Consider the following 9,275-nt stretch of genomic DNA (forward strand, 5'->3'; position numbering starts at 1 on the left):
ATTCATCTCTTAGCTTAATACTTCTAGTTAGAAGAGGCATGGGGACAACTAAAGAATGAAACAACTGGAAAACTCTACCCTGTTTTAAGACACTTAGGGAAATTTACCTGGAGAGTAAGTAAAATTGCTCTATTGTAGATTTATTAAGTGCAAATAAAAAATAATGTTACTGAATAAGAAAGCTGGAGAAGGGATCTTAATTAGGAAGTGCAGTGCTAGTACAAGGGATAATGACTTTAAACTAAAAGAGGCTGAATTTAGATTAGACATTAGGAAGAAATTCTTCACTATGAAGGTGGTGAGGCACTGGAATGGGTTGCCCTGAGAAGATGATGCCCCTCCCTGAGTGTGTTCAAGGCCGGGTTGGATGGGGCTTTGAGCAGTCTAATCTAGTGGAAGGTGTCCCTGCCCAGCAGATAGGGATTGGAGCTTGATTATCTTTAATGTCCCTTTGATCTCAAACCTTTTTACAATCCTATTGTTATAAATTCAACAGAGTTTATATAAAAGCTTGTGTGTGTGCTATATTTCTATATTTATACTTAGATAAACAAGATTCTTTCGAGATACCAACAATTGCAAGGTAATTCTTCAATAGATATGTTTTCATGTAGTTCACACAAATGAAGCATATATGTTAGACGTCAAACCTATTACACCTATCCTCAATTTTTTTCATTCTGGCATAGACCTGAAGTGCCACATCTATACTGCTCTTGAACTTCCAGAGACGAAAACTCCATCATGGTCCTGGACAACGTGTTCCAATGCCTTACCACTCTTTTTGGAGAAGAAACTTTTCCTAACATCCAACCTGCACCTCTCTTGGCGCAGCTTCAGGCATTCTCTCTCATCCTATCAACATTATATATTGAACAGTTAAAAAGTTAGAACTGGAGTCTGTGATTATCTGGCTCCACTTAGTTTTTTTGTGATTTTGGTCCCAGTAAGCTAATCTCTGATCAGCATGTTCTCCCAGAGTAGAACATCAAAGGTCACTTTTTAGTTGAGCTCTTCCAAAACATGTGATGATGGAATGCGTCAAGGAGGGGAACAGTAACAGTTGCATTGGGAGCAAAAAAGCTATTTGTGATCTTGAGCATCCAAATTTGCAACTTTAAGGGAACAATTCGAAATAATTGTTAATTCTAAATGACAGCCAATCCCAGGTCTGTTTACAGTCAGAGATTATTGATTCGTAGCACATTAGGCTGTTGTGAAGGCACTGCATGCTCACTGTGGTTCAAGTCCTCCTATTATGTAGTACTAATGCTTTTTGTTCTTCTATTATCTGAGATTTTTTCCCTTTATATCCCTAAGCATTTATTTTTTAGTAATGACAGCAACAAATATTTCATATGAAAGGATTCGGAAGCTATTAGAACTATCTAGTGATACTGCTATAAAAACATTAAGTGAATTAGCAGCATGTAAAATATCTACCAAATGCTAGCAGACTGTAATTACTTTGTAGAATAATCCAAAGTTAATGGGTACGATTAACGTATTAGATCAACTGTGTTTACTGTCTTGATCTCTGATCATAGCCCTTAAGCATTGTCACTGCTGTTATTCTACCATTTAATGATGATGTATCTCAAAATCAGGCACGATACTTCTTTAAACAGCACACTCCAGCTAAGAGCGGGATGCAGGAACAACAGAAGGAGAGTTCCTTGACTTGTTTCTGTCACTCTTCTGATATTTTTCTTTGTATGCAGTGTTTTCATAAATGTTTGTCAATGAGGCGCAAAGTTTTCACTGTCCTGTGAAAGATGTGTTTTAACAAGGGACTTGGAAGAAAATTTTTCTGGACTCTGCCATCTCAAAAACGCATCAGTCAGATGGAAGAGCAACAAAAGGCAAGCCAAATATCTTGAGCAATCCCAGGGGGCTCAGTGAAGAACAGCATCTGCAGATAATAGCTCAAATGCTGAATCGTGACACAAAAACAAAACAAAACAAAAAAAACCCCAAAACCACAATAATATGACATCCATTTGTAAGGAATCTAAAGTTCTGTTGACATGGTTGTAACATCTGGCTCTTCCTTCTTTGGAAGGGTGAGGTGAATTAAATAATGACAGTATGTGTTCAGGCAAGGGTTCTTAAAAAAAAAAATCTTTTTCATTGCAAGTTCACGTACTTCTATTCTACAAGTAGCATACTGTTCTTGAAAAGGTGCTTCAGAAGAGGAAAACTGCTGCTTTTCTTTTAGGGAAGTAAAAAGAACATTAATCTTGAATTGGCTGGGTTTTCTTGTTTTTTTTTTTTTTTGTTGTTGTTTTGTTTTTTTTCTTATTTTGTTAATTTCTTTTAATTTTGAGGAAACAAACATCCCCATTTCACCTGTGTGTTTGGAGTGGCTGGAAGGATTCTCTGTGCAATAGAAAGATTTCTTGCTATCTTTCCATAAAAAGCATTTGGATGACTCAAGATCTAGAGGGGGGGAAACCAGGATGTATATTCTAATTAATAATTTAATTTTCAAGTCTTTCTTATATCTCTGGAATCTTCCAGAATGAAGATAACAAGTAAGAATTGGGAGGCTAAATCTCAGAGATTTTTTTTTTTTTTTTTTTTTTTTTTGTGTGTGTGTGTGGAAAATGTGGAAATTGCAATCTTTAGACATTAGACATGGCTGGAATATACATGTGTTTATACAGAACCTAAGCAGCCATGTACTTTTCCTAAGGTGAAAACCAGAAAATGATGTCTTGAAATGTCTTTTGTGGGAAGTAATTTATGTGAGGCATGATTTTTGGTATCCTTGAAGATATGTGTGCATAACAAAAGGATTTAGTGCCATTTATTTGGATGGCACAAGCTCTAGAAGCTAAATGGCTTGAAGAAAAGATGGAATACAGAAGAACTCTATGGAGATAGTTTTTCCATTTTTCAATTTTGGGGGTAAGTCAGGCCTCAGAGCTCCTCAGACCTGCTTTAGAATTGTGTTATGCTGGATAAATAAGACAAAAGCCTTATTTATTGGTGTGGGTTTTTTTTTTGTACCACTATCATATGTGAGTGAAATGTAAGTTCACTTAAGTGAGTTCAAGAACTGAGTGGTTTACTAAAAGAAGTCATCAATTCAGTTTCTTCTTTGTGATAAAGTCCATAACACATTTCAACCTCTTCTGCATGCATATCAAGTTCCCTTGGATTTAAGGTATTCTTAGTGGCATTACGTTCATGGCAATGTGTCTGCATGTTATGCAACAAGTTTAAGTGTAGCATAACGTGTTGGGAGGCATAAATTTCCCTCAGACCCATGCAGCACTTCTCTGCCAAAATAGCACTGATAGCACTGCTGATTATTGCGCAAAGGTGTTGCTTGTTCAAAACCAAGTAATTAATTGTAGAACAAACAAAAGTGTGAGATCTTAGACCTGCTGATATTGGTGTAAGCTTTCCTCTGAGATTTCCAAAAGCTGATGTTACCCCCTATCAATTTTGAGCAGACAATTCAACAGATGGTATTTATCTACTGAGATTTAATGTCAGAAGCTTAATGTTATACTTTTTTTTTCTGTGTGCAGTAGATGAAATATTTTTTATTTTTTAGCAGGCTTACCTGAAAACATAAAGCAAAATCTGTTTTATATTGAATATGTTCACTTTCCTTAACTTTGAGAGGAAAATAAAAATGAAATAGGGGAGAGAGATCAGAAAATCAATATAAGGCCACAGAAGATCAAAAGCTGAATCATAAAAATGACACAAAATCAGGTGAATTGTTGCTCCTATCTCCAATAGTACTTTTTCCTTTCGTTACCAATGATACCTTTTACCTTATTTTTTTAATAGCTTTTATTTTGATTTGTCAGACTAGATAAAATCATACTAAAGTAAGTTCAATATGCCAGCATCACTATACTGTTATTCATCATATTATAGTTGTTATATTTTAATAATGAATTAATTTAAACTGTTAATTAAAAGCAATAACTACATTCTAAAAGCAGTAACTACGTTCTAATGTTGGTAAAAGATTGTTAGTTCAAGTGCCTGGCATTTTGTTTCTATAAAACTAAAATATTCAATAAGAAAACACTGATTATCTGAGACATATCAATTTCACACCTGAGAAAGTATTTTGAGTGCTTTTGTTAGCCTGCCTGAAGTGCTATTGTGCACTGTGTAAATGTATTTTCCCCTACTTCTCCATGGTCTGGTGTCTCTTTCTGTATAAAATAAGTCACAGCTTGGACCCATGTTCAGCAACTATGCACATCAGGGAAGTCACAACTGCAGCATTCCCAGGAAGTAGTCTAGTCCGAAGGTCCAGGCAAGGAGGGATGTCAGCTTCACCACCCAGAAGGTATCACTGTCTGTGCCTTTTAGACTAGAGCTCCTGCAATGTGGTTTGACACGTTTAGTTTTGGAGAGAGGAGAGAACTGGACATCCTGTAAGAGCTGGAAGTATTTCAGCATCTTACTCTGAATTGAGAGGGGAACAATTGCTGATTGATCAGATTTTCCTAGTGGGAGAGAAACTTTGGTTTTGGAATGACTATTTTACAATGTTATCAAGAAAAGGAATTTTATTTTGGAAATAAAACATAGACATAGTATCTTGACCTCCCTGTATGGCTACCATCTCATTCTGCTTTGCATTGCACACTGTTTACGCTCTCTGCTCAAAATTTATTAGCCATCTCTCTGCACTTGAATGAGATTTTCCTTTTGGCTCACAAATAAACATGACATAACAGACTTTATCAAAGATTTCTCATGATATTGTGCTGATTGGATGCTTGTGCATCCCCTTTTGCGTCTAATCTTGCTGGCATTTTCAAAATCTTGGAGCAATGAGTCTTACACTTCTTTTGTTATTTGTCTTCATTCTTTTGGCTTCTGCTATGTTAGGGTGAAAAAAAAAAAAAAAAGCCTTTCAGCCTATCTCCAAAGAAAGTATTGAGTAATTCAGTTTGCCCACCAGTTCCACTAGCTGTGTCATAGTTTTCTTGGTCGTCTGGACTACCTTTATTGGTTTGAGATGTATTTAGCAGGCTTTTTTAAGAGCTATTAGGAATTCTTAAGGCTCTGGTTAAAGAATACACTGTTTATGCAACCTGGGAATTTTAACGTAATTGCAACAGTTTCAACAATGTATTTCTAGGTGAGGATGAATGGCAGAGGAACAAACAATTTTTGATTTTCCTGGGAAGTGTGGTGCTTGTTGCGCTGTACTTGAATTTGGAGAAGCAGTTCAACTCCCAGCTCTTAACTGGAATTGATCTGTTGCTTCACAGAAATCCTGCTTGAAACAGGCACTGCAGAAACTGTACTGGATTTCAGTCACCTCAGACTGTGATCTCCCTCCTGCAATGGTCTCACGCTCATCTTACTCAGTATAAGTTTGGTGCGAATTTTTAGTTTCAGGCTTGAAGCATACCTATGTACAGATACCTTAAAAATGACTGTGAGGTTTTAGTATTGACTCAGGCAGATCAGAAATGCACTTCTAAACCTTGAAAGCAGTTGCAGTGGAAACTGGCTGCTCCTCGTGTTCCTGTTCTCATACAGAACGCAACAAGCCTTTAACAGCATTTTTACACATGCTAGCATATAGGTCCGAAGTATATTTGACAAAGGTCTTGTTAACATGGAATGAACTCCATGGGTTGGTGTCTGATGGGTAAATCTCACTGTGTGTGCATCAGTTCTGTTTTCAGGGAAAAAGGTTAGTTGATTTCTGTGATAGACTCCAGAAACATAGTGCATATCTGTGAATCTTAAATAACCAGAGATTGAAAATGTTTGGCTTGTGAACAGTGATTGGAAAATGTACTGCCTCTGTCAATTTGTTTCTATCTTTGGAAAGCTGTGAAAAATCAGACTTGTACACCACTTAACTTTATCAATGTCATGCTGTGCTGTTCGGTTTTATTTCCAATAGAAATGTAGCAGTGTCTTGTGAACAACTGGGGTTGGAGATTAAAGATCTGGCTTTCAGGCAGCAGGGGTCTGACTGTGTGTTAACGCTCATTTTACTTGAGGTAAATGCAACTGCTTTCATAAGTTTGGCAATTTCCATTTAGAGGAAATCCAAATAAACAAATTTCCAGATTAAGTAGAACTAAGCTTCTCAGACTGCTTTAATCACAGGTTTTTAATTCTTGTTCTCTGGGTAACTGGTAGCTAAATGTCACAACCCACTGCTTTTTCAATATCGCAGAAATCCTGACGTGGTGTGCTCAGTGCAAAGAGTTGAGATTGGATAATGAGAATTTTGTTCTTTATTTTTGTATGCTTCATTTTGTATGCCTTATTTCTTATAGAAGTCTTTTGCATGTCTCAAGGTCAACTTTCACTGTTTTAAACCTGAATCAGTAGTTGTTTGAACTTATTTCTGTAAATGGTACCAGAGCTTGACTATGCTCTGCTTAGATTCATGGAAATTCTTTTAAGGACCAAGCAAGCAAGAAGGCACTAAATCAGAGCACTATGAAATTTGTTCTATCCCCATGTGCAATCTGAGCAGCTCCCGAGAAATGAATAGGAATGGAGCTTTCCTAAGAGCAGCCATGGAGTGATGCTCCCTTCCAGACATAGGAAACTCTTCTAGATCTGTTTCTTTCTTCCTCTTTCCAACCCTGAGGGAGAAGAAAAAGTAAATGAGTTTGGGAAGCTCCTCTTTTCCCAAGATAAAATTATTGGGGTTTGTTGAGAGGGAAGATCTGAGAAACTTCCTTCCCTTGTTCCTGGAAGAAAAGCTTTGACATCTGCTTAATGGTGGCAACAAAGCAGGGCTTGTTTTGATGAAATGGAGGACAGAAGCATGTCTTGGTAGTAATGCTCCAGGTTAGGTGGGATGGTGGTGTGATTGATTGTGAGGGTGATGGAGCACTGGAACAGGCTGCCCAGGAAGGTCGTAGAGTCTCCTTCTCTGGAGATGTTCAAGACCTGCCTGGATGCCGACCTGTGCAACCAGCTGTAGGGAACCTGCTTTGGCAGGGGGGTTGGACTCGATGATCTCTGGAGGTCCCTTCCAACCCCTACAATTCTGTGATTCTGTGATCAGCCTCTCCTTCTCTCCAGCTGTGACTTGGCAATGGGAAAACCTAAAGCAGCACCTTGGAGTGAATGCTAAGGCTCAAGTTTTAGATTCAGAACAAACAGCAATGTTATCCACAGATATGGGATGTTGCAGGCAAATGTTTTCTTCCACTAGGGAGCTCCATTTGCTTCTGGTAGAAGATGAGAAGTCCAAGTAATCAGCAGTTGTGCATAAAATGCTGGCAGCTGTGTGTGGGTCTGCTATCTGGATCTGTACCACTTACACAGAGTTACTGTGCTCCAGGTGCTGCTGGAACGGATTCCACTGCATCATAAAGTAGCCACGCTTTCTTAGAAGGGTGATAGAGATGTCTCTTTTAGAAAAATTTTCCTCAATTATGATTTTCTATTGAAGAGCAGCCACTGAATCACATACCCTACTTGGAATATCACTTTCCAGCTTTACTGCTAGTGCAAAGTCTAGTTTTGTTTGGCTATGATATGGAGTAACTGTTTTTTTGTTTTGTTTTTGTTTTTTGTTTTTTCAAACTGAAATATCTATGGGTGTATGAATCACCAAATTTACCTGAGAAAGAACGTTTTGCTGTAGGACACATCTCCTTTCTTAAAATACAGACATTCAAAAAGCTAGAGAGAAGAAAGTAATTCTGCTTTCCTCTGTCTCCCAGTGGTAGAGATGGCTTGTCAGAGCAGAGCTTATCTGGAATGTGAATGCCCCTTTTCCTGTTTTATAACTTGATTCAGAAGTACGATGAGGAAATGTTCCCATCCATTCTTATAGAGGTGGTTCTAGTTCATATTAGACAAATAAGTGTCCTTTTGAGTGGAAGAAAAATTGCAGTGACTTCTGTGTCCTCATAGCCGAACCTATGATAAAGGACATATTGAGGTCTGTTTTTTGTTTCTGTGTGCATGCAGTATTTGCCACAAGACAATTCTTACACAGGAGTATGAAAATCTCTTGCTGTAGTGTGAAAAAGGTGGAAGAAATATGAAAGATGCATGAAATGAAGTATGTATAAAAAATGTAAGTTTGTCAAACACAAAACATGGAAATAGTATTTGAAATTACCTTTTGGATCAGGAAAATAATTGCCTTCTGATTTTGTTTTTATTAGAGAGCTTCTTTTTAATATAAAGATGATGAGCGTGATTTTTGGTTGTGTCTGGTTTTTCACACCTTCCATCATTAATTCAAAATGCTGGGCTCAAATCCTTATGGGACTTTTTGCAGATGATTCACAGGATCTTGCCTTGATAGGAGATTATATAGTTTTGAACACTTGCTTGTGTTTATATTTTCTGTTAATTAGTATGCAAATGCACTTGCACACTATGTTAGAAGACCCCCAGTAGGGTCTTCAAAATCAGTCTTAAGCTTGTAAGAGCTCCAGAATTGAACTTTGCATTAGAAATATAATGAAATCTAATACTGTCTTTTTCCATCCTTCAGGACACAGGATAGGCATTATTTAGGACAGATTCATTTCACTTCAATTTAGCTGCCTACCAATTAGGCATGTACCTCAAGCCAGATGTCTAATTAACTTCTGTAGTGTAAGGAGAAAGACTGTGGATGGTTATTCTTCCTGCTCATCTCAAAAGACTGTCTTGGGATGCAGAGAATCCTCTCTGGAGGTGCCCTCATCTTTTCAATGAGAGCAGATAGTCTGCATGAATACATTAAAATGTATTTTACATAGCTGAATTCAGGTGAGGTTTATCCTGCCCTTAATGGACAAGTTATCAGTGTTGTATTACTGTCTCAGTGTTCAGTATGCAGTGCTGGTTTTCGTTGCACGTTGTGTAACATCCTATTCAAACCCAGCTCTGAAGGCAGAATTATTCATTTCCTCTGACCTTTTCTACACAATTGTCAGTATATTATCTGTGTGCTTCACAGATACGAACTATTCTTACAGCCACCTTGTGCGATAAGGATATACTACTACCCCCATTTATAGGCAACCTTTATTTTGGCATTTCCTTAGATTTTAAATATCTGACCTGGCAACTTCAATAGTGTATCTTTTAATTTAGATTCTTTATGTAACAAAACAAAAGTAAAAACAATCTAAAGATAAAGCCGCTATGTGGTATTTTACTGACATGACGATCAGATGACTTCTTAGTTTGCCACTCCTTGTCAGGGAAGGCTTCTCTGCCTGTCAGAGAAGGCTTCTTTGAAACTACTGCTTATTGCAAGTATCTCTAAGGGCTACTGTCAGTTTGGAAGAAGTATCTGAGCTCCC

Source organism: Tympanuchus pallidicinctus, unplaced genomic scaffold, assembly GCF_026119805.1.
Source record: "Tympanuchus pallidicinctus isolate F22 unplaced genomic scaffold, pur_lepc_1.0 scaffold3, whole genome shotgun sequence".
Classification (NCBI taxonomy): domain Eukaryota; kingdom Metazoa; phylum Chordata; class Aves; order Galliformes; family Phasianidae; genus Tympanuchus; species Tympanuchus pallidicinctus.